At 38.0% G+C, this 24,135-nt stretch overlaps 1 pseudogene; it reads right to left on the bottom strand.

The window, feature by feature from the left end:
• The window catches only part of LOC127631663 (S-adenosyl-L-methionine-dependent tRNA 4-demethylwyosine synthase TYW1-like), a 116,387-nt pseudogene extending 92,594 nt beyond the window's left edge, over positions 1–23,793 (bottom strand).
• Positions 23,794–24,135: the final 342 nt, after the last annotated feature.

Here is a 24,135-nt window from a genome sequence, read left to right as displayed (position 1 = left end):
AAAGGAGGAGCGGCATCAAAACCGAGTGTTTCTGACAGAGGGTCAGAATCAGGGTGGGAAATGATCAGGTTTTACAAATATATGACTGTTTTCTGTGCAAAGAACAAAGCAAAACTTTACTAATATTATAAGTGAATGTCAAGGAACATTTTAAAATAATAAAAAAAGGCATGTCATGACCACTTTAACATCTAGCAGGAGAAATAATTCTATTATTTCTATTATAATTCTCTATAATTCATCTAACCAGGCTGTAAGGCCAATGTGCTTAAGTCTAGGCATGGAAGCGTTTCCCATTAAACACTTGAATTCTGGCCATTTTTAAGGTCCACAGCCCCTTTCTTCCACAACTGTACTGCATCCCCTGGGGAATTTGACTAAATTTAAGCTTTAATCCACACGTAAGGACCATCACTAAGGCAACCATCACTCCAGCAGCAGTCTTAATAAAGTGGAAGCATATAAGAGGTCACTCTGTACTGAAAGGGCCAATAGAGTAAAACCACTTGGCACTTCATTGATTTTAGCACTTAAAAGTAGTTATATAGCTAACTATACATAGTATAAGTATAAATAGTTGACAAAAAAAAAAAAAAGAAAGATAATTATGTCATCATTTACACAACCTTTTGTTTTTCCAAACCGATAAGCTGTTATTTTTTTCCTTGGAACACGTGATAATTTTTACGCTATTCTTTCTTTCATAAAACGACAACAAACAGGACCAAAAAAACGTCAATAAGGGTGCTTTCACACTTGGTTCAATAGCTTGACCCGAACAAGAGTTTGTTTGCTCCCCATTTACCCTGCCCCCACTGGTCTCTGTTCGCATAAATATTTTTGGGCATGAACTGCGGTCCGATTGCAGACCCAATGGCTCTTCTGTATGCTTGCATCACAACTTGAGATGTGCAGCAACTGGCAGCCAGTGTAGAGAGACAAATAGTGGTGTCACATGCACTCACTTGGGTTCATTAAAGACCAGCTATGCTGCAGCATTCTGGATCATTGGCAGAGGCCAGATCGCACATGCAGGAAGGTCTGCTAAAAGACCATTACGGCAGTCCAAACTGGATAAGACAGGAGACTGGACAAGGAATTGTGTAGCATATTGGGTGATCGGATCACATATGGTCAGCATTAAATACAGGTCTAAATGGGGTCTAAAACGTTTTGTGATTGGATCACAAAAACCCAAACAAATTTGGTCAAAAAGGCACGTGACTGCATCAAAGTTGATATGTAAATGCTAATCTGTCCTGAATGTGTCCCATACAGCAGTGAAGTGCCACTCCTCACCTGTCAATCAACCGCTGCAACTAAAACAACAGTTTAAACTTATGAGTGACTTCAAAAGAAAACATTTTTTTAAAGCGCGAGAACTTCTCAGATTTTCTTCAGTGTGTTTAAAACCAACATGCAGAGACATTTATTTGAAGCATGAACATCTGCAGCTCCGGTTAATACAGGTAATCCACAAAATAATGGAAAATTCTGCTTGAAAAGTTGCTTTTGTGTTTAGATTAAATTTCAGCTGCATCTGTGAGAAATAGTGTGCAATTGTTTCACGCTTTCTTTGTCTTTTCTGAATTTGTTGCGCTTTAATGTCATGCAGTAACACACTTGCAGAGTGAATGATGCATGTTGTCATGAATCAGAGACCCTCTCCTCAAATTCCAAACACAAGTGGTCGCAGAAGACCTATTTAAGTGACCAGGTATAAACAGCAATGTGTCTCACCTGACCACATGTGATCAGATCACCTGAGACGCATCTTATTACCCATTGTAAACAGGGTCAGAGAGGAAGGGTCTTATCTTCCCAATGTTGTACAGGGAAAATTTACCACCAAAACTTTACATGCACAGAACGACACTTGTATTTGTCATTCACTTTTATTATATGGACCTGCAGAGATGAGATATTCTACAAAAACTCTTTGTTTTCATACACATCTGAAATGGCATGTGGGTGAGTAAATGATGAAAGAATTTTCATTTTTGGATGAACTATCCCTTTAAAGTGTCATAAAAGTAGTGCACTGTGTTCCAAGTCTTCTTAAGTCATATCATATTTTTGTGAGGAACAGACCGAAATTGAAGTCCTTAGTCACTGATAATCTTGCCCTCACTCCGTCTAGCTCACAGGTTGCATCTAGCCCACAATTGCATCCAGAATTAAAAAATGGGGCATCACATTCGCTTACTATACACAGCAATGTCATTAGCATCAATGATGCTGTGCAACATTTTTTAATCTGGACACGAACTATATGCGAGCTTCAGCAGAGGTGAAGATAACCTGTGAATAACGACTTTAATTTCGGTCGGTTCCTCACACAAAGCTGTCGTATGGATAGAGTTGACTTGGGAAAATAGCACAAGTTGAATGGCCTACTTTTGTATTGCTTTTATAGAGATGTTTGAGGTCCTTTTTGGAGTCTGACATCGCCTTGTCACAATGAAATGTATGGCAAGAGATGCTTAACTATTCATCAGAAAAGTCTACTTTTTTGTTAAACAAAACAAAATCACAGCATGGGTATGGAATAACATGAGGGTGAATAAATAATCAAGAATTTTTCATTTTTGGGGAACTATCCTTTTAAGGACTAAAAGGAGCCTTCATTTCATTTTCTCTCCCACAGTCTGAGCCACAGCTCCATACTAATGATCCCAATCTGGAGTCTCTCTCCCTGTTCATTAGCTGAACTCCACATCAAACACATGCTCCTGTCTTTTATGTCTGCAAATAGCTCGCTGCGACTGAGGAGGTGGGAGAGGTGCTCGCTCGGCTCTCTCAGAAGGAAAGCATCTGTTTGCATAGAGCTGGGGATAAGAGAGCAGGTCTGGTTTCCTCTGTGTGAAGACTCAGTATTTGGGCAGCTTACACAAATGCAGAGACAGAAGATTCCCTGCTGCAGTACATGCTGAATCTCTTCACATTTAAGAGAGATTCTGCTGACGTTTCAATGTGACCCTTTCTGATTTGAGTATGCATACTCAAATCAGAAAGGGTCATTTTATCATTCTTTCAATTCAACCAAGCATTTCAAGGAGGATTTCTTGTTTAATTTTTCATTATAAAATAACAAAATACCATCATTGAGACAGCAAACAAAAAAAAAATTATTTTTACATTAATCCTTGTGTGTCCTTAAAAGGTTGGTTCACCCCAAAATGAAAAAACAAATGTCTCATTATTTACTCACCCTCATAATATCCCAGGTGTGTATGACTTTCTTTCTTCAGCAGAATACATTTAAAGAAAAATATCTTAGCTCAGTAGGTCCTTAAAATGCAAGTGAATGGAGATTTATATTTTTACGCTCCAAAAATCACAGTCAGTCAGCATAAACGTCATTGATACAAATCCAGCAATTAAATGAATGTCTTCTAAAGCGACACAATCCCTTTTGGTGCAAAAAAGATCAATATCTACTTTTTAACTATAAAGCATTGCTTCCGGTCAACAACAGTACGACGTAATCACGTTGCCATGTTCACGTAAGAACTGACTCATGTGTGACACATTCGAAAGAGCAGCGCTGTTTACAACTGAGGAGGAGGAATGCTGTACAGAAGCTTCGATGGCTTTGGTTTAGATCTGTATTTGTATCTGTTTGTTTATTCACAATGGTGTGTTTGTGTGCTAATCATGGATGCCTCAACCGAGAGAAGAACGTGAGATATGTAACACGTGAGCGAATATGTAACACGAGAGACCACGTGAACTCAGCGCTCTCATGAATGTGTATACTGCTGCTGACCGGAAGGGAGGGTTTATCGTTAAAAAGTCCTTAAATATTAACCTTTTTTACACCAAAAGCAATTGTGAATCTTTAGATTTAACAGCTGGAGTCGTATGATGACGTTTATGCTGACTGTCTGTGATTTTTGGAGGTTCAAATGTCTGATTACCATACACTTGCAATTTAAGGACCTACTGAGCTAAGATATTTTTCTATTAATTATTATAATTTTTTTTCAAATGTGTTCTGCTAAAACAAGAAAGTCATACACATGGGATGTCATGAGGGTGAGTAAATGATGAAAAAATTTTCATTTTTGGGTGAACTATTCCTTTAAGCAAAGAAAATGTGGCTACATGTTTTTTGGATATACATTATTTGGTATCCGCACTTTAGTAGAGTAGTGCTGAAGCACAACTGATGTAAACAAATTCCTCTGCAAGTAACTTGCAATTTTAGATTTCAACTACAGATGTTTATAGATAGCTCAGAATACCATAAATGCACCTTTAATAAAGTTAATAACAGTTTTATTTACCCACCTAAGCTAAGCACATTTGGTGCCAAGAGAGTGTTCATATTGGACCCTAACTACCACCGTCAAACAACTCACGTTCAAATTTGGGGACAAATCCACCCATGAAGATGAGTTATGCCCTTCTAAATTAGCTTTATCTTTGAAGTTTCACCGAACGTCAACAAGGGCACAGGAGAGCTGGCCAGCCACTGGATATGCATGGTGTCCTCACAGTTTTGTTCTATCTCCAGACTGCAGACAGCTGACGGGAACAGCAGATGTCAAATTGATGACGAACGTCACCAAAACTGGACTCCTTCACAAGATCACTGATGCTGTAGAATGATTTTACTCTTGTTACTTCAAGTTTTCATTTTCCTTTTATTTATACTTTGAGGTGACAGAAGAGGGATTTCAAAGCATAAAACTCAAGTGATCACACACTGTTTGCTTTTTCCAGCCCCTTTTTTCTGCCCTAGCTCTATATTTTTATGCTATTATTTAAAGGAAGTGACTTGAAGCAATCTCAGGGTTCCTCTACTCTCTCCCTCATTTATCTTAAAATGATCATTAATAATGCCTGAGGGAATGATTTCAGTTTATCATTAAAAGAGCAAAAATAACAGAATGCGAGAGGAAGTTACACGACAGCCCCTTAGGACAAGAGTGTTATATATTCTCACATAAGTGTCTTCTCTAGACTGCAGGCTGGCACAGCTAAATTACACACATTTGTTTTTGCGTGTACAGTTCTCAACTCAAAGTGTGAAAACAGCCCAATGTGAGGTCACCCCCTGTTAGGGTGAAGTTCGAAAATAAATGTTCAGGTCATATTTCACATATTTCATAAGATAAAACGATGCCACACCTACCACATCAATGCGAAATCTATATTTACTATGTACATTACCATCGCTTTTCAGGGTTTCGTTAATTTTAATTACATTTGCTGGCTTAGAAATCTATTTTAAAATTCCATTATATTTCCAGGACAGTATGTTCTTGACAATAAAGCACATTCTGTAACACTTTACAAAGGTTCCATTTGTTAACAATATTAGTTAACATGAACTAACAATGATCAATAATTATTAAGCATTATTCATGTTCATTTCAACATATACTAATACATCTTTAAAATCAAAAGTTGTATTTGTTAACATTAGTTGATGCACTTTGAACTAACATGAACTAACAATGAACAATTCAATATTTATTAACTAACATTAAGATTAATAAATGCAGGGGGACTGGGTAGCTCAGTAGTAAAGATGCTGGATACCACTAGTGACTGCAGCCAGGTCTCCTAAGCAATCAAATTGGCCCGGTAGGATAGGGTAGAGTCACATGGGGTAACCTCCTCGCAGTCACTATAATGTGGTTTGTTCTCGGTGGGGCGCGGGTGAGATGTGGATGCCGCGGTTGATGGCGTGAAGCCTTCACATGCGCTGTGTCTCCGTGGCAATGCGCTCAACAAGCCACATGATAAGATGCGCGGATTGAAAATCTCAGACGTGGAGGCAACTGAGAATCGTCCTCTGCCACCCGGATTGAGGCGAGTCACTACACCACCACAAGGACTTAGAGCGCATTGGGAATTGGGCATGCCAAATTGGGGAGAAAATGGGAGAAAATATTAAAAACAGCTGCGAATGCTAGAAATTCAGCATAAACTATACAGTGTCCATGTTTCAGGCACTACATGATGTCCTTTTGACATTGGCATTATTGCCTGAATATATATTTTCTACAATATTCTACTGTAAAATTGCATGTTTTTTTGTATTAAATATTTTTTTTTTACAGGATATAAGGTGACTACCAGTTAACCAATAAACAGTTTTGTATTGAAGCATTTTTACATATCATTTTTTTGTTGTTGAAATTACCAAAAATAATTACAGTTTATTATTATTTATAAACAATTATTACAAATCAGCAAAAATGCATTACATCAAATACTTTATTGTATTGAACTTAGATGTATCCTTTATCATTAAAATAATAGATCACATCATAGATAATATCATCTCACATAACAGTTTTTATTTTTTATTTTTTCAAATTACAGTTATGTCATTTAAAAGACAAAATTAGTGCTTAACTGTCATGAAAATAATGCCACAATGCAAAAATCAAAAGGGCCATTAACTAGGCTTTATTTTCTTTCAAATACATTTTTAAAGACAATTCTGAAAAATGACTTGATTTTGAGGTGATTTTGATGTTCTTCCCAGGTTTCCTGAAATTCCTCCATTAACACACAATGACACCAGTGATCCTGAGACAAACAGGATGATATCGAATCACATGTAAGACATTTTGGCACATGTGCTTCAAGTTGTGGAGAGCTGGTCTCATCTGTGAGCAAGTTTGCTAGTGCATTCAGAAATTATTCAGACCCATTAATTTTTTTCACATTCTGTTATGTTGCAGCCTTATGCTAAAATGCTTTAAAAAGAAAAATCAAATCAATCTACACTCCATACACCATAATGACATAGCAAAACCCCGATTTTTATAACTTTGCAAATTTATTAAAAAGAAAAAACTGAAATATCCTATTGACATAACATTTACATTTACATATATGCATTTGGCAGATGCTTTTATCCAAAGCGACTTATAGTGCACTTATTACAGGGACAATCCCCCCAGAGCAACCTGGAGTTAAGTGCCTTGCTCAAGGACACAATTGTGGTTGCTGTGGGGTTCGAACCAGTGACCTTCTGATTAACAGCCCTGTGCTTTAGCCACTACGCCACCACCGCTAAATATTCATACCGTTTGCTATGACAATTGAAATTTAGCTAAGTGTATCAAATTTCTCTGGATTATCTTTGAGATCATTCTACAATTTGATAGGAGTCCTTCTGTGGCTAATTCATTTGATTGGACTTGATTTGGAAAGGCACACACCTGTCTATATACGGTCTCACAGCTGAAAATGCATATCAGAGAAAAATCCCAAGCCATGAGGTCAAAGGAACTGCCTGCAGATCTCAGAGAAAGGATTGTGTCGAGGCACAGATCTGGGGAAGACTACAAAACTTTTTGGGCTGCACTGAAGTTTCCCAAGAGCACAGTAGCCTCCATCATTCTTAAAATGGAAGAAGTTTGGGGGACTGGTCAGGGATGAAGGAAAGCTGAATGAGGCACAATACAGAGATATCCTTAATGAAAACTGGTACAGAACACTCAGGACCTCAGACTGGACCAAAGGTTCACCTTACAACAGGACAATGACCCTAAGCACACAGTCAAGACAACGCAAGAGTGGCTTAGGGACAACTCTGAGAATATCCTTGAGTAGCCCAGCCAGAATCCGGACTTTAATCCAATCGAACATCTCTAGAGAGACCTGAATATTACTGTCCTCTGATTGTATCTGATCTGACCAAATCCATGTGTGCAAAATTTGTTGCATCATACCCCCCAAAAAACTTGAGGCTGTAATCGCTGCCAAAGGTGCTTCAACTAAGTACTGAGTTAAAGGTATGAATACATTTTAATACATTTGGAAAGTTATAAAAAATCTGGGTTTTGCTTTGTCATTATGGGGTATGGAGTGTAGATTGATTTGAAAAAAAAAAAAATTTAAAGCATTTTAGTATAAGGCTGCAACATAACATAACAAGCTCCGAGCTGTTGCACATTGCCTGAAGCACAGGGTTCTATTAAGAAGAGTGACTGATAGCACACACTGTGCTCTTGGTGAAAGTGTGAGACTCGCCCAGTCTCCAGTGTGTAAGAGCCTGAATGTGCGGCTGGAGGCAGAGTGAGCTAATGAAAGGTGTGGAGCTGGAAACTCTAGGAAACTTTGGCAGCATGAGAGGAGTAATTGGGCTTTGCTGCATCATTAAGCTCCATTAGGCACAGTCACACCATCACAGGCTCTGTCAGAAACCAGCCGATGGAGGTAAAATTTGTAGCACACAATAAGAGAGAAGTTGCTGCATGGCATCCAGTTTATTAATCCCACACGTGAAAGAAATACTTATGAGAGGGGAAAACTGTCAAAAGCGTGAGAAATACTCCTAAATGAAAACTAGGTGTACTGTAATGCGTGTGACTCTGTCAGCGACAAAAGTAATTACCAACAGGGCCCTAGCATCCGGATTTGAAAGAGATGAAAAAAATACATCACAGATGTATTCAATAAATGCAGCTGGCAAAGCAGAAAAAACAACTGTCCATCATCAGGGAAATGGGACATAACAGTAATCAGCGAGGTGTTTGTGTAGCTAATTTGCTTTGATGTAGAAAGAAGCTCTTTTAAAACTAGCAGTCAAACTTTAGAACAAATTTCATTTTTAATACACAGGGTTTGGTTTTTATCAGTGGTTCTTGCTAGGGCAGGCATCATTATTACTATTGCTCACGCTTAAAGCTATGGTCGATCGCTCTAATCTTTCAAAGTATACTCTTTTGACCATGATGTATAAAACCGAACTACTATACTTTGGTCTATAGGGTTAGGGGTCTGAACAAACCATTTGTGCTACGGACATGAATGATATCTAAAATTGTGTGGCTTGTTGAGTATAGGTGTGATTTTACTTTATTTGAAGAAGAAAAAATAGACTTACATTGAAAGAGAGAACCCAGTCATTTTTAGCAACCAGAATATCAAAAAAACATTGGGATGAGCTCTTTTGACTTGGTCCCCTGAGCAACAACCTTGAAACTAGAGGTTGACCGATAGTGGATTTTGCCAATACGATAACTAAATTGATGGAAAAGGCTGATCACTGACTAATTGCCCAAAAGTTTTTAATATCAATTTATAAAATGGAAAGAAAATGCTCTCAGTATTTCCTTACTTTGGCGGGCACAGACATAGAGGCTACAACAGTCCAAAATGTATAAAATCCCAGATGTAGTTTATTGTCCAACCAGGAGGTGTTATATGATAATAATCCGGTTAGGTAGGTGTTTATGTGTTGTTGTGGAGGCGGTCAGATGCAAATTTCTCACAATGTGGAGGAAGTAGAGAACAAGACGTTTTGGCTGCTTGGTTCCAACAAATGCTCTTTTTGCAATAAGGAGGAAGTTTTGAGTTCTGGAACTTACAGCGTGTTTTTATACAATGACCTCTTATATCAGAAGATCAAGGAAAATTTGATTCCACATGTCATGACCCTTTTAAGCATTAACCAAATTGTAGTTGATATATATATATATTTATATATACTCAGTGACAACTTTATTTGGCACACCTATACACCTACTTATTCATGCGATTATCTAATCTGCCAATCATGTGGCAACAGTGCAATGCATAAAATCATGCAGATATGGGTCAGGAGTTAAAGTTCACATCAACCATCAGAATGGGGAAAAATTTGATCTCAGTGATTTCTACAGTGGCATGATTGTTGGTGCCAGATGGGCTGGTTTGAGTATTTCTGTAACTGCTGATCTCCTAGAATGGTACCAAAAACAAAAAGCTTCCAGTGAGCTGCAGTTCTGTGGAATAAAACACCTTGTTGATGAGAGAGGTCAATGTAGAATTGCCAGACTGGTTCGAGCTGACAGAAAGGCTACGGTAACTCACATAACCACTCTATACAATTTCAGTGAGCATAATATAATCTCAGAGTGCACAATATACAAAACCACATACTAGAATCCAACCAGAACACTCTAGCAACAACCAGAATACCTTTCTTACCATTTAGCAACATGCTTAAAAACACAAAGCAACACTCTGGGATCTTGGTGGCAATCTTTGTACGAGCAAGAATCTCTCTAGAGAAATCAAGTTATAAATATAACACTCAGAGAATGTGCAAGCCCTCCAAACGCATCAAGTGTGTTCATTTGTGCGGATATCTGCTGTGTAGCTGCTTTCATTTCTATCACAAACATCTCTGTTTGAGAGAGTGAATAACAAAGGTGGGTTAAGGCAGAGATGTACCTTGTTTGGTGAGTGCATCTCTCAAGGCTGGAGTGATCATCTCTCTCCTCTCCTCCTCTGCCTCGCTCCTCCCGAGTCCATTCTGCTTTGACAGCTTCACCCTCTGCGAGTTTTCGTCATCTACCTCCATCATCTGCAGCACACATAAATACAAAGAAACATAAAACACAGACATGAAACTAGTCACGTACCAACAAAAAAACAACATTCACTGTATGATCATATAGCGACATAGATTCACAACACTAGCTACCATGGAGCTAAAGAAAGCTTCAAAGTATGTTGTTCCACAATATTTCTTGTGAATAAAATGTGAAGGAAACCATGGATTGTGAACATTAGACATTTACAGAATAGTTCATCCAGAAATGAAAATTCTACCACAATTTATTCACCCTCTTGCGGTTCCAAACCCATATCCAAACATTCTTTCATAAATTTGGATTTGTTTCTCACACATACAGTAACTATTGTATAACTTCAGAAAATGTAGAATATAATGTCCAGGTCTTATTCATAATTAAAAGTTTGAAGGAAGAAAGTTAGCCATGCAGGTTTGAAATGATATGAGGGTAAGATGCTTCCAAAATTTACTTTAGAAAAAAGATTTACACAACCAATGAGAAGGTTTTCTTTTCTGCAGTTTTAAACAGACTGACATATGGCAGAGTTTAATTTCATATTGCACTGTAATTGATTTCATAAATCAGCAAAAGCTATGTTACAGATGTTGCTTTGAAAATGATTGCACTGATGGGAGAGTCTAAATGGGAATGACACTTGTGGCCATATGGTACTGATGAGCCATGCTGATGAAGTTCTTGGACTACCATCACTGACCTTCAACACTGGGCAGGTCTCATGTGAATAGACTGCATTAAACTTTATAGCGATTCCAGGCTGCACTGGTTCCAGAAACTAAATTCACCTGGAATTCAAAGCTAAATCAAGTCTGACTTATAGTTCCTTCCTCAGTTCTTTGAATGTTATTATTCCATATTTTTTGTCCAACTACATACCATGTTGTTATTTGCCATTTTTTCCACACTAAAAGGTCAGAGACAGCCTGGCTTTCAAATTCAGAGCCTGTGAGTCAAAGGTGCAGTGCTGTATACAACAGCTGAAAAGAATAATCAGACTCAGTAAATGCAGCCAGCTGCGCTTCATAGGTCACACTAGATAGTCAAATTCTGACTGCAATGTTGTAGCTTATTCAGAGGATTTGTAAGCATGATCTGAAACAGTCAAAAGCTTTAGTTTCACATGTGAAAATAAATAAATAAATAATGTCAAATTAACAAACTCTAAAAATAATTTTGGTAAATTATACATTTCCATCATAAGATCTTTTTACATAACCATTTTGGGTTCACACTGTGCTATTTTTATTGTGCTGTCTTTTATGTCGGACTGTACAACGTACATTTTAGGACTCTGGACATGATTGACAGCGTTGAACATACACCTTAACCAAAATACCAAAACCCTAAATCTAACCATCAGTGTAGTAAAATCTTTATTTTAGGGTGAGAATTCAACCTTAAAAACATCTTCACCATTGTTTCTGTGAACAGAATGAATTCCTGGTTACTCTGGGATCAGAACCCATGTCTCGGAGATTGCATGTGCAAGTAATTCAACAGAATTGGGTCGATTTTAGGGTAAATGAACATTCGGGAGCAGCATGTTGATCAAGTTAAAATGGTACTATACAATCCACAAAGTCCTTGCATTAATGTTGACAACATTGCATCAGCAGCATTCAGGATTGCAACTTTCTCTCTTATGTAACATTTTTACTCCACTGATGTTAGGTTTAGATTTGGTTTTTGGGTTGAGGGTTAGAGTTTAAAATATGCATTTCTCTACACTGTATCACACTTTGGCCACTAGGGGCAATGTTTCCAATTTTGGTAAGCACAGACCGGTTTTAGGAAAAGAAAAGTCAACCAACTGTTTCCGATTTCACTGTGAGATTAGTTTGTTCTGTCTGCCATTGATAAACATAATCTTATAGTCCCATCTCAAACACCAATTTGTTGATTGCATGTTGTTGTGTTGGGCTGTACGGGCCACTAAAACCAAAGATAATTTTTTATAGCACCACAGAGACACAGTGTTTTCAGTTTGAGAAAATGATAAAACAATGGCTTACTTATAGTCGTTTTTGGATATTAAGCTGAGATAGGAAAAATTATTTTAATTCTGGCAAGTGGTTTTTGCTTTCTATCAGTTCATGTCAGCCTCTAAAATAATTTTACATGATCTAGTCCTCAAGGGTGGCTCTGTAGACCTACAGTCAGTAAGGTTGCGCAAAAGAATCTGGTTGCAGCTCTTATTAGCTAGTCGCACTGCTCATCGATGGTCTCAAACGCTGTGTGTCTACTGGCACGTTGTGAGCAAAGGTGGATTCAGTGCTTTAATTAATCACATTATTATGTTTAATCCAGACTTCAAATGAGGATTGCATGCATTCATCGCAGCAATTATGTGGCCGGGTAAGCAAATGTTTAATAAATCAACACTGTTTGTATACTTTGGGCATTTGAAAATGAAGTTTTCGGACTTTTTTAAGATTACATCATTGCTTGTGTATTGAAAGCTATAATAGTAGAAATTACACACTACCTTTTCATGTTACAAACTCGCCCTGAAGCGGCAGCTCTCTGGTAGTGGTAGCTGGGCTGAGCAGATTTCTTCAATCAATCAATCAAGCAATCAATTTATTTATAGAGCAACAGTAAAAACAACAGTAATTGACCACTGTACTGTACAACCAAAAGAAATATCACAAAAAAACATCACATAAAAACATCACAGAAATACATCAATAAAGCTATTCTTCCATGCCAGTGGACACATACCATTACCAGTACAACTCAATGCAAGATGGATGAAGGGAAGACCACTCTTGGATTTACAGTGGATGTGTGAGGAAGTTTTAATTACCCACAACCACACACACAAATTCGCTGGAAATGATTGCATGCAGTATAATAAAAAACAAATGATTTTCGGTTTTGTTAATGGTTCTTAAACGTGTCTGGTGATGTGGACTAAAATACTCAGACAATGTTTCCTGTATTACTCTAAAGTGCCACAGTAACACTGCTACTGAATCTACAGATGAAACAAAGCACTACCAGTAGCGATTCCCAAAGAAATGACTCTTTTGAGCTGGTTCTTTTGAATCCAAATTGGTGATCTTCTTATTGGACAGGTGAGCTTACATAACCGCAAAGCAAGGGAAATATAGTGCCATAAGGATTGATCTGTGTAATTTTAGCTAAACTACAATAACACATGAAATGAATGCTAGACAATGTTCAAGATAATGCAAAAAGACCCATTCATTAGTGTAACTTAACTTGGTTATACAGAAAATATATACATTCTATTATTATAAAACAATAGCGCATCGATATATCAAAATTACAGTTCTGAATTGTGTCAACATATTTATAATGTACAGTCTATTTTATAAACCGCAACTGTCATCATCCACCAAATTTAGCTAACAGCTATTAATAAAGCTAGCTAGGTAACGCCGACACAGGCTATCATATAAATGCAGTCAATGTATCATGCAAAGAAAAGTGATTACTTCAATATACAGTCTCGCATAGTCAGATCTATATCCACACTTTGTTTTATCCCTGTTCCAGCACTGGAGAGTCAAATATAATATACAGTCTCTTAGTTTTTAGTAAAACAATCATAACTGTGTCATTTTAATTATGCTACCTCATCCGTCAGCATGATGCTGGTGAATCACACTGTCTCTTTGTCAGATATGTCATTGTTTTGGTCGATGCTCGCTCACTCGCGTCCCTGTGGAGTGTGTGCACGAGCGAGGACACGAGCAACAGGTAGCTGGCTGCAGTTCACTTAACGGCCACAGGCGTCATTAATAACAAGGGTTTCTGAATCTTACATACTGCACCATTAAGCCAGTTCTATTTAGTGAATCAACAACTGTTGTTCGATTCCCAAACACGTGACTCTACGAGCCAGCTTATTTTGTGAATCAAAAAGACTTATGAATCCCTTGGAGCTGACTGAATTAACTGACTCCAAGTAAACCAAGAACTGACACTGTGTTGTGTGTACTTAAGTCACATGAATGTTACTTACTGGTCATTCATATGACAACGTACTTTAAAATGCAAATTTAGTTTTGTTGTACTAAGTGAATAATCTGAAAAAATCATTCAAAATTGAGTATCTTGCAATTGAATATTTCATTAAAATAAAACTTTTAAAAAAAGCAGTTCATTTTTAAACATGCATACAGTATTGTTTATTTGTTATATATACACCTATAAAATCCACTTGTGAAATGCCATAAAAAATGTAAAAAAAAATATGTAAATGGCCGGTAAATAAATGTGACTGGCTGGTATTTTGTTTTTCATCTAACAGCCACCTTGCCTAGTGGCTAAAAAATTTATTTCAGACATTGGTCAGAAATACAGAATTAAGTTGTTATTGTTGAGTTTAAAAAAGAGGCACACATTCATTTATCAAACATAAAGCTAGGCAATTAATCAGCTGTCGATGAGCATGTCACACTAAGCATTTAAAGATATTTAAAGTCAGAGTTGGTTAAAGTTTACAGTGATTCCGCACAATCAATCTGCTGATATCACGCTGTTGTCACCCATAGGAAAGTGATAGCATGACCCTGTATGGCCTGAGGTGTGTGTGGGATGGATGCCAATCATGTGCCTGCTTATAAACTAAACACCACTCTGCTTATGTTCCCTGTCTGTGCCCAGAAGCCACAGGTCCTCTCTATCTATCTTCTGTAGCTGGCCTCAGCAGGACGATGGGTAGCCTGCAGACATATGCATGCAACAGGCCCTTCTGGATGTAAGCGTGTTTGTCAAACCACTGCTGGAATATAATTTCAGTCATGAGACAAGTAACCAAGCTTGGTTTAGGCTGAAATGTCAGTTGAAATTAACAAATTTAATGCCTTGATATTCAGTCAAACCTTTTTTACCACTCTCTACTGATGGTGTAATATATGCAGTGCCTCACACTGGTTTTGTCCCATGAGCACTGCACATTTAAGACTGCATGTCAAGTAAAAAATTAGTATTGCAGAAATTACACAGCTATAAAAAATTTGAGAACCTTGCATTCTGTTCCAATCCATCTAGTGAGTTTACACCAGAATGCATCTAGGGCTAACGCTCCCTAATAAATGTGTCAGATCGGGGTGAGAAACCAGACTACACAGTGCTGCCTTATGACCAATTAGTCATTCAGGAAACTCATTGACTAGACCATAATAACGCTAAAACGTTCACACACATGCTAGTTCAGTGAATGAGACCCATGTCCTCTGTGACGTCTCTCCATATACAAACTCAGGGTTGAGCAACAGGTGCTAAACCAGTCTCTGTGTTACACCTCAAGCTGTTTCAGTGCTTCTGTGACTTTGTTCATTTGTTCCAGGGTACACAGTGTGCCTTGAGTGAAATCCAACCACAAACAGAACGGGTGGAAGCCACCAGGCGGAGTTAGATTGGCAAGTGGACATTATGCACTTTCACAGCGAGATCTGTCGTGGAACTGCCACATGAAACACAGAATTGACTAGGCTGCAATATGTCACCCAGGATTCATCTCACCATCTCCAGCACTTTCGTCCTCCGAGCTTCTTTATGGTAGCACAGCTCGTCTCCACACACCCCCCTCCTGACTGACAGAACCGGAGCAGCTCTCTTCAGCTGGAAACGCTCCATTTCCCACAAACCACCCATGCAAGTGACAGCGGTGAAGCAGGCAGTGGCCCCGCAGAGCTCAGTCTGAGCAGCTGATACATTCAGACTGACAGCCAGCCAAAATGACGATGAGGTGCTCCGGCTGCCGCCCAACCCACATACAAGCAACGTGGCAGCAGGACAATACCTGTGAGCTGCTATCTCAGTCTCCACCTTACTAATACCAATGCAATAAAAATACTGCCTCAATCCAGACCTTTACTAAATCTATGCATGACAATGAACAATTGTGCTTATGGTGATATGCATGTTTTATTTTAAAGGAATTTTTAAACCAACATTTTTTATTTTGCCACTACTTAGCCTTCCAAACCCATACCACGTCCTTCTTTTAAAACATTTTGGCCACTTGAGTCCATAAACTGAAGACTGAAGCTGTCATGCACCAAAATCACCAAAAAAGCATTGCTCCATACAACTTGTGTGCTATATTCCTAGTCTTCTGATGCCATTTGACAGCTTTGTGTGAGGAACAGAAGAGGTTTTCAGGCAGTGGCTGAACTGGAGCAGGGCTAAACTCTGGAATAATAATGGAATAATAACAAAAGAAACCTCTTGAAATCTGAAATTCTATTAGCCCCATCTAGAGGAGCTAGTATGGAACACATCCACTACAACAGAAAGAAAAAATTAGCATGCGTCCAGTTTCTGCGCGACCATCGTCTCCAAGCGGGATTGCAAAAACCTGTTTTCAAACAACCTGTTTTCAAACCTACTATTGGTCAGACAAACAGAGAGTCCCGCTCTAATCTCATGCCATTGGTTGAGTGAGTTGTGCTCTGTTTGGCCAAATGGGACACTCAAACAAACAGTGCAAGTTGAAAGCGCCAGTGTCAAAGTTTAGAAGTTACAGGGAAATCAAACAACAAATGGCTTACTTTTATTCTGCATATTAAGCAGGGATAGAGGAAAGTATTTTAACACAATGAAAAAATCAGCACCATTAAGGTCAGAACTACAAGGTTTACAATTTCATGAAATCTAAAATGTAGTTCAAAATTAAGAGGTGTACATTAGTTTATCAAACATTAAACTGGACTGTTAAAGCAGTCTAGCAGATTATGCAGTATTGCAAGGTCAGGATTCTGTAGCAGCAAAGTCATGAGATACAATACGTCTCTGATGCCATCTGGAGCCAAAACTGAGTCATTCTTCACACGCAACTTAGACCAAGATCTGTACAAGCTTGATGCTTTGAATTTCAGAACAGTTTTCATTATTCAAATTTCTTCAATATGTGTCATAAATAAATAATTCCATTCTGCAATGAATGGAATGGAAATTAATTACAAATTAATTATTCACGTTTCTAGTGACGTCTTGAATATTATCTAAACAGCCAGGAAAGAAAATGCAGAGACAACAGCATTAATGGCAAGAACTGTTCAAGCAAGAAATATATTCACTGCTTTTACATTTCAAACTAATTTAGAATAGAATTTAGATGCACAATCAAAGACAGATACACAGGCAACTGACTGATTCAGCATGTCACCAGAGCATTAAAGTGGTAGCAGCTTGTGTGTGGATCCTCTGAGAGTCAAAGATGAGATCTCCTTCATGCTCATGTCCTCAGAGAAGATGAAGGTAAAATAGCATGAGTTTAAGTTTAGACGGATCAACATGAAGGCAGTCAATGGCACGATGTTTGCTGTCCATTGTTAAATGTTTGGCATTTTGGTAGAGCATCAAGCTCTGACATAAACAGTAAATAGACAACAACATCCTTTACTTAATGTGCTGAGACAACTAGACATTAAGTGAGGCATGTGTAGGTTGATTACACTAAAAAGTGCAAATACTGTGATATTTTCTAAACCAGCCAAACAAAACAACATTAGCTCAACCAATGGTGTGCATTTTGGCAATGGGACTATTTGTTTGTCCAACCAATGACAGATGATTACTTATTTGATTGGATTCTGAATATTTAGGTATACTGGTAAAATTAGTAGTTCACCCTAAAGTATTCATAGGAGAAACTATGTTGTTTATTGCTAAAAGAAAGCATGCCACACGCGTGCCACTGTGATCAAGTTTCTAACATGTACTCATGAACATGCAAAAGATGGCAACGTTTTCAGGTTGCTTTTGACCAAACATCGTATGCCTTCAGAAGACTTGGAATATAATGCACAAGTCTTACAATTTTCATGATATCTTGGGGTCCTTTTTAAAGGGATAGTTCACCCAAAAATGAATATTCTCTCATCATCTGTATGAGATGCTCTGAATGCTCTGTAGGTACATACAATGCAAGTGAACAGTGATCAGACCTGTGTAGCTCCAAAAAGCACATTAAGGAACATAAAAGTAATCCACAAGACTCATAATCATCGAAGTCTTAAGAATCCATATCTTCAGAAGCAATATAATAGGTGTGGGTGAGAAACAAGACAATATGTAAATTTAAGTTTACTATAAACTTAAACTCCACTTTTCAGATGTGAAAGTGAAACTAAACAGGCACCGCATGTGACTTTCAGATGAAGATGTGAAAGTGAAAGTGGAGATTTAGAGTAAAATTAAAAAGGAATTAAATTTCAATCTGTTTCTCACCCACACCTGTTATATTGCTTTTGAAGATATGGGTTTAAATAATGAAGGATATGGATTACTTCTTTGTTTCCTTTGTGTGATTTTTGGAGCTACAAAGGTCTGATCACCATTCACTTGCACTGTATGGACCTACAGAGCTGAGATATTCTTCTAAAAATCTTTGTATGTGTTCTGCTGAACAAAGAAAGTCATACACATCTTGGATGGCATGAGGGTGAGTAAATGATGAGAGAATTTTCATTTTCGGGTGAACTGTTACTTTAAGCTTTAAAATGAATCACTACTAACTGCTATTGTATCGAAAAGATGGACCAGGTTATTCATTAACATTTCTCTTTGTGTTCTGCATAAGAAAGATAGTCATACGGCTTTGGAACGACATGAGGGTGAGTGAGTTTTTATTTTTAGGTAAACTATCCATTTTAAACATTTTCCCTGCTCACGCAACCTTGTTAATTTTAGCAGAAAAGAGGCAAAGTTATTAGATTTTGATCAAAGATGATGGGAAAATTTTTTAGTTCTCTTTAAAATAATGTTAAATGATAAATTCTTCACAACAACATGATCTGGTACAATTTCAATAACGCATTGCAATCAATCATATCATAACCCTATTTGTTCTGTCCTGAAATTAGCTGCCATCAGACAGCAGCTGACACACAATCAAAGCATTTGTGATATTCTTTGATCTGCATATTTGGAGCATCAAAATCTGCTGATTGCTTGAGCTGCAAACCACATCTCCTAACAAATCTTTAAAGCCATCATCTCAAACAGTTTAAATATGCATCTGATCCTGGAGGCATCTATTAAGGGCTCTCACTGGATTAAAGGGTGGGTACACTCGGTTTCAACGCTCACAGCCTCTCTATTCTGATAAGGATTTGAGACAGTGAGTATATATGTGTGTGTGTGTGTGGGGTGGGGGGGGGGTCTGTCTCTGCTTCTGTCATGAATCACTCCTGTGCACAGGCCTGTAGAGTGGGCGTCAGTGATCACAGATCACAGTTACGCAACTTCTCCCAGTGCCTGCTGGAGCTGCTGTCTGCTGTAGCAAACCATCTGCCACTTTGTCTCCTTCATTGGAGCCACTGCCTGTCTCTAGCCAGCACTTTGTCCTTTTAAAGCAATAGTTTACCCCAAAATGAACATCCAAACGTGGCATCCAAACGTGACGTGCAATGTTTTTTAAAATTCTGGATGCAAACGTGGGTTAGACACAAGCTTAATGGGAGGGCAAGATTATCAGTGAAAACCATACAAATTTTGGTCAGTACGTCACATAAAGCTATCTGTGACTTGGAAGACTTGGAATATAGTGCACCAGTCATATACTGTGTATACTATTCTTATGACACTTGAATGGTGCGTTTTTGGTGTTTGTTTTGTCTGTTTGGGAGCTTGACGCATGTGGTCAATATGATCTGTTGTTGTGTGTAAAAGAGCTGCGCTAAGATTCATAGAAAAATAAAGTGTTACACAGAAAAACAAAATCATACAGGTTTCGAACAACATGAGAGTGAGTAAATAACCTGAAACAAATTTGGGTGAATTATTCCTTTAAATACCTCTCTGTAGAGCATGAGTCACTAGTAAACATTGAAGGAAATGAAAATTATTTTTGCTGAACACAAAGATTTTTAGAAGAATATCTCAGCTCTGTTCCATACAATGCAAGTGAATGGTGACTACATTTTTGAAGCTCCAAAAAGTAAATACAGCATGAATGTAATCCATAAAACTCTAGTGGTTTAATCCATGTCTTCAGAAGTGATATAATAGGTGTGTCTGAGAAACAGATCAATATTTAAATCATTTTTTAGTATAAATTCTCCTCCCTGCCCAGTAGGTGGCGATATGCACAAAGAATGTGAATTGCCAAAAACAAAAGAATAAGAATGGGAAAGTGAAAGTGGAGCTTTATATTAAAAAAGGATTTAAATATTGATCTGTTTCTCAACCACACCTTTCATATCGCTTCAGCAGACATGGATTAAACCACTAGAGTCATATGGATTACTTTTATGCTGCCTTTATGTGTTTTCGAGATAAAATTTTTTGGTCATCATTCATTTGAACTGTATGGACCAACACAGCTGAGATAATCTTCTAAAAATATTTGTTTGTGTGCGAAAAAAGAAAGTCATACAGTGCAAATCTGTAATGGTATGAGGGTGAGTAAATGATGACAGAATAATTTTTTTTGGGTGAACTATTCCTTTAGAGAGCCCATATTATGCTCATTTACCAGTTCATTACTTTATTTGGGGGCTACGAGAATAGGTTTATATGCTTTAATGTTAAAAAAACTTATTCATTTTCTCGTACATTGCTGCAGCACCTCTTTTCACCCTCTGTCTGAAATGCTCTGTTTTAGCTACTGACTCTTTAAAGCCCACTTTCCGAAAAGCCCAGTCTGCTCTGATTGGTCAGATGGCCTAGTCTGTTATGACTGGTAACGCCCCTTACCATAACCGAGTTTCAGCTCCCGAGTCTTCCTGAGCAGCTGTAAACACTATTGTAACTATGGTAACAATGGCGTTGGTTTTTTGCCGTACCAGCCCTAGCCAAGTTCGATAATGAATTAAATAATGAAAGTTTGGAAGAACAAGCTGATCGACCCAAACCACCTTTGTAAGCATGACTTGAGTAGGACATTTCACAGTGGTAAGATTTTATTTTGTAGCTTTCTTACAAGTACACTGTTGATTATTGTGAACCTAACAAAGCTTCAAGTAAAAGATATGTAGTGCATCTAAGTTAGTCAACTTTATTCACCTGAGATATGAACGAAGAACCGGCTTACTCCCAGTTGGACATTACCAGAGATTTATTAGACTGTATTCGAGGGTTAGTGTGCAAGATAGCTGTGGACTACCGTGGATAGCGGCCATAACATTACAGCTAGTAATTATGAGTAAATCTCCTCATTTTACCACTGATAACAACTCTTGAGATTGGCCATTTTTTACAGAGTTTTAGGTAAAAGCTGGCCCACAGCTGAATAGTAAACACTTACCAAAACTATAATGTTAGAAAGCAAGATAGCTGAGCACTACCGTGGACTGCAGACACAAAATTTCCTTTTGTAAAAATAAATCCATCTCCAAACTTGATCACTATTCATGATAGTAAGAACGACAAACAATCTACATAATTCTACACAATTGTAGGTAAAAGTGGGCCCACAGCTGATTAGCAAATCTAATTCAACACATTAACATTAGCTAGCAGGTTAGCAGAGGTCTACAGCTGTCTACTAGGTGTCCACCGTAACTACAACACAAAACTCCACATTTGAACTCTCGGTAGCTGATAAATCCACAAATAATCAAACATACTTACAGGTTGTGATCCTGAAGCGCCAGATTGTCCCAACAAAGTGGGAAGTGCACCATCTTTCAGGAGTAACCGTCTTGAAAATCCAGAATGGGTTGTGGCTGTACTGCTGAGGAATAGTGGTAAAAATTCATTTGAACCACTGATTCTTTAATTCGTCTGCCTTTGGATGTTCAAACAAAGAGCTTTTGCTTTCGCAGTGAAGAAGACAGCGTCTTCTTGATGTGGCGACAACACTAACCCAACTCATCCTGGCCTCTGCTATATCTGCGTTTGTTTGAGGGCAGGCCAAAGTAGCCCTTAGGCAGGAATTATGCAAATGTGTTGCATAGTGACATAGATACTTCACGGAAGAAATGGCTGGACTACAAACCAGCCGTTTCTTGTAGTTCTTATAGAAGTATTGTCTTTGGAAGAGAATAACTCCCTTTTGTGTGGACTTTGTGCTCTGTAACTTTGCAGAACTTTTACATACACAAATGTTGTGTATGTTACACACTAAAGGAAAGGTAAAATCCCAAAAAGCATAATGGGGCTTCTTTAAATTGGACCTGGTTCTTTTTGTACCTTGGCTTACTTAATGAGGTTCATCACATTCCCAAGGTCCTCCATGGTGATGACAAAGCGGTGAGACTTGTCTTCCTCCATTGATGACTCTGCATCACTGCTGGACTCCATTAGCTCCTCCTGAAGATCACAGAAACATTGAGCTTTACCTGCCCACAATTACACTTGTCACCTCAGAGATCAAGATGTATTAGACTAAATGACTTTATGTGCCCAGACAAAGTAATTATTTACACTGTAACCTGTTTCAAACTGCAAACAACATAAGGGTGAATAAATGATGATAGAATTCTCATTTTAAAGAGGATTAACTTCATGGGAATGTTATTCTCTTAAAGTGTTTTAGTAAAAGATATGAGAGTACATCTATGACAGAACATCTAAGAGAATACAACTTCCTCTGAAGTCTGTAATGTCACCCCTGCTGTTCCAAAATGCAAAAGGAACAATCTTGCTCTCTGGGTGAGCAGTATGAGAGTTGTTACCATGACTACACATGTTCAAAGGTATCAGAGGAGGGCAGGCTTGCCTCAGAGTTGCTCTTCTCAGTGAGCGAGTGGTTATCCTCTACCTCCTTCTTACGTATCATCTTATTTTTGCAGCTTACATTCTTACATTTGCCAAAGCAGGCTTTCTTCTCACCCTTGACTAGGGCTTGCAAACAGCTAAGGAACCTTGCTTTCCAGGCCTGGATGTCAGCCTGCATACTACCATGGTGGCTTTTCACCACATTGCAGTTGCTGTTGTCTGGTCATGATCCGGGCGGCAGTCAGCATCCGCAACCATTTATCTTATTTATGTTCTTGCTGACCTGAAAAGAGTTATTAGAAAAGTTAGGCGTGGGCGGTGACCAAAATGGTGTAAGTAATTTCATCTCGCGATTTATTACATGGCTCTTTGGAATACTTGATTCATGGCATTCTGCATTCAGCAAAATAATGAATAACAAATAAACTGAATAATAATGACAGCTGCCCACTGCTAAACTGTATAACTGACCACTCATTCAGACAATCTATGTTTCCTACATAGTGTGCTTGTATCATTCTGTGGGCTTTACAAGTACACAAAAAAATGCTGTAAATTTACGGCCAAATTCCTACAGCAATCTACTGTGATTCTTAAATGCAGTAGTTTGCTGTTAAAAATGCTGCATTCTGGGAGATCAAGAGCAGGCTCACTGTAAAGTGACTAATTTTACCGTAAATAGCTGTTCTATGCAAGGCATTAGGGGAAAGTGAACATTTAAAATCATGATATAATTTTGGAGAAAGCTATAGTGACAACCTGTACACAGTACAATAACTGTATAGCACTGCATTGTGGGTTATAATGGTGAAATACCCATAATCCTTTGCGTTTGAATAAGTATGAAAGCTTTGGCAATTCATTGGGGCTACAAAAAAAGAAAAAAGTGTACAAACGTTTTTAAAAGTGATTAGTGTTGGCACCTTGGACCTTCTTTATTATTATATTATGTTCTTCCAACCAGTCATTTTATGTTTAAGTAAAACACAAGTTGTTGCACTGTGCTACTTGAAGACAAAATCTAAGGTCAGTCTGAATCTTACCTTCCAAATGGCACTATATGTGGCTATAGTGATGCATTATACATGAAAACATAAAAGCAAAACAATAAAGATTATTTCAACAAAATGAAATCAGCAAATTGAATGTTTGATATTTTTGA

The sequence above is a fragment of the Xyrauchen texanus genome, chromosome 38, assembly GCF_025860055.1.
Source record: "Xyrauchen texanus isolate HMW12.3.18 chromosome 38, RBS_HiC_50CHRs, whole genome shotgun sequence".
Classification (NCBI taxonomy): domain Eukaryota; kingdom Metazoa; phylum Chordata; class Actinopteri; order Cypriniformes; family Catostomidae; genus Xyrauchen; species Xyrauchen texanus.
This window is presented reverse-complemented; position numbering and strand designations above follow the sequence as displayed.